Genomic DNA, 2694 nt, shown 5'->3' with positions numbered 1-2694 from the left:
AGTCTGCCACGACTGAGCATATAGTAACAGGATATAAGATGCAAGCCAGAACAGCGTGAACTATGAGGGTCAAACAAGTGGTTGGGATAGTGTACAGAAACATCTGTCCTACATATTGACTGAAAGGTATCTCAGAACAATAGAGATAAGGTTCTGTGGATGCCATTAATATATTTGAAAAAAAATTTTTTTGGGAAACACAAAAAATAGAAAGTCATTAGACTCTGTCTATCCAGTTTTCACATTATGTCAGAACTACTGGGACACACCCACCTGGTGGACAAAAACTGTCCTGTGGTCCTTTGCCTTTCCTAACCCTGCATTAAAAGCCACATCACACTAATCCCTGCTTCTCCACACCAACCTAGTCTGTCACTGGAGGCTAATTTAAACTCTAGGAATGATTTACTAACATCAGAAACTTTACTGTTATGAAATGCTATTAATTTGACAAATTAACAATACTTCTCTGACCCCACAGTCCAAAAGTCCAAGTCAACAAATCGTAAGCTAGCTATGTAGTAGTTACCTTTGCTTTAACAATGAATACTTTCGTGTTCTTCACCTCCATTATTTACCATTTCAGATTGAAAATACACGTAGCTGTGCATATTTTGAAAGGTTTCATCCCGGGAGTAGTGTAAGGTGAGTCATTGTCTACAAGATACTGTACACATAGATGTCACTGAACTGGAGCTCTGTGAGTACTGTTTTGCCTGCCTGGGTAGTAACTTAAGGTTGAAAAGTAAAATTGTGTTTATGCTTGTGTTTTTAAGGCATCAAATATCTTTGAATTATTGTGCCAATTATTGTGTGCATGTCAGTTTAATGTGTACAACAATTATAGATATGTAATGTAAAAAAAGGAAACAAAAAAGATACAAACTTGAAATCCTGTTTTTCACTTTAAAAATATTGATCTCAAATACGATTTCCTGATATCAGAAAACCTGTTAAACTGCTTGTCTGCTTCAGGTGCTATGTGACCACTATAAAGGCAGCATTTACATGAAAGAAATATAATGTATGGCTCCAATACCGTTTGATGAAAATTCCTCTATCAGTCTAATGGCTGTGTCTGCGCATGATATCTGTATCTGGCTGTGTCCTTTGACTCAAAGACAAAGAAATGGATATTTGGAGTCAGAACTGTGAAATTAACACGTTTTCAGTCATTTTCTGTGTGCACCAGGCTGTCTTTAATGGAACACCATACTGAGTTCAGACACTGATATTCAACATTTTTCTTATTCTGGTGATTTTTCGCACTATGAATGTGAAACAGGACTGAGTACAACACATACACGGCTTTAGATTAAAAGATATTATCTGGAGCTGTCTTCTTTTCCAAGCACTAATTACTCACTTACGCTAACTACTAAGTATCTCTGTGGTCTGGGGATAGCTATTATTAAGGTAATCATTTCCATTCTCTGACAGTTATAGGGGTTTTAAACTAAATTGGGGTGTTACCAAGGTCTGGTGTAATTATTGTATTAGGGTGGTGAAAGTAATTCTAAAAATTTAAAATGAGGGATTAAGTGATTTGTTGACACGTGATACAATCTACACGTGCTTGATTTTATGATTTCTGCTTTTATTCTTCAATGTAATTAAATAACTGTTATTATTCAGTTCTAAATTATTTCTAAACATCTGCAAACTATCCAGGAGGATGATAACAGTATGATAACAATACAGGGTTTCTTTAAAGATAACTAGTAATAGTCCATTGTTGCTGGGATTACATTGTGGGATTAGATTATTACTTTTGTAGAAGGTAACTGAACCTTGGGCTGTGTTAATATAAAAATAAAACAAATAATATTATATATACAAGTGAGTACAGTCAGGGGTTACAGTGGGATTGAGCAGTTTGGAGAACCCTAAGATCTGTGCAGTAGCTCTGCATAGGGAAAAGAATCACAACTCACAATCATTTCTAATGTTAGCTTCAGTAGATTTTCTTAGTGCACTGGCTGTGATCAGCTGATCTGCTGCTCTTTGTGGATTTACACAACTGAATTCAATAAGATGTTTGACAAGCTATGCTGGCTGATGTCCATCCCCTACACTGACACTGACAGTAGCACCATCAACTTAAATGTAAATTCATCTCTGCTTCACTTGATGTAACCTAACTCTGACCATAAGCATCACTGTGCACCAGTCCAACCCAATGCTTTACTGTAATTCACCACAGCACTGCAGACTAACCTGTTTATACTGGGCTAAACGACTCAGTATTTTTATGCAACAATTTAATAACACAAAGTTAGTATAGCTCAGCTTTGTTTTGAAGCATGTTTCGAAATATGAAAATACATAATTTATCTAAACACATCATATAAAAATCCAGTATCTGATTAAAATTATGACATTACATGTAGCTTTAAATTTGCAGTTTATCAAGTGTCACTGAACATCCTTCTCTTTAAACCTCTCCTGTCTGTCTAATCCTTCGTTCTCCATCTCTGAGTAAAATTATCTCACACTCTCTTGTCTTCTTGTGAAATACAGCAGTTGGACCTTTAGCTAGCAATACTGTGTGACAAACTGCACACATGTTATGTTATGATAAAGTGGTGGGTTTTAGCTGTCTACAACTCTCACTTGTTTCCTGAGCGAAGTTCCTGTAGATTCTATCTATCTATCTATCTATCTATCTATCTATCTATCTATCTATCTATATAT

Source organism: Pundamilia nyererei, unplaced genomic scaffold (genome assembly GCF_000239375.1).
Source record: "Pundamilia nyererei isolate P.nyererei 1_Seehausen unplaced genomic scaffold, PunNye1.0 scaffold00182, whole genome shotgun sequence".
Taxonomy (NCBI): Eukaryota; Metazoa; Chordata; class Actinopteri; order Cichliformes; family Cichlidae; genus Pundamilia; species Pundamilia nyererei.
This window is presented reverse-complemented; position numbering follows the sequence as displayed.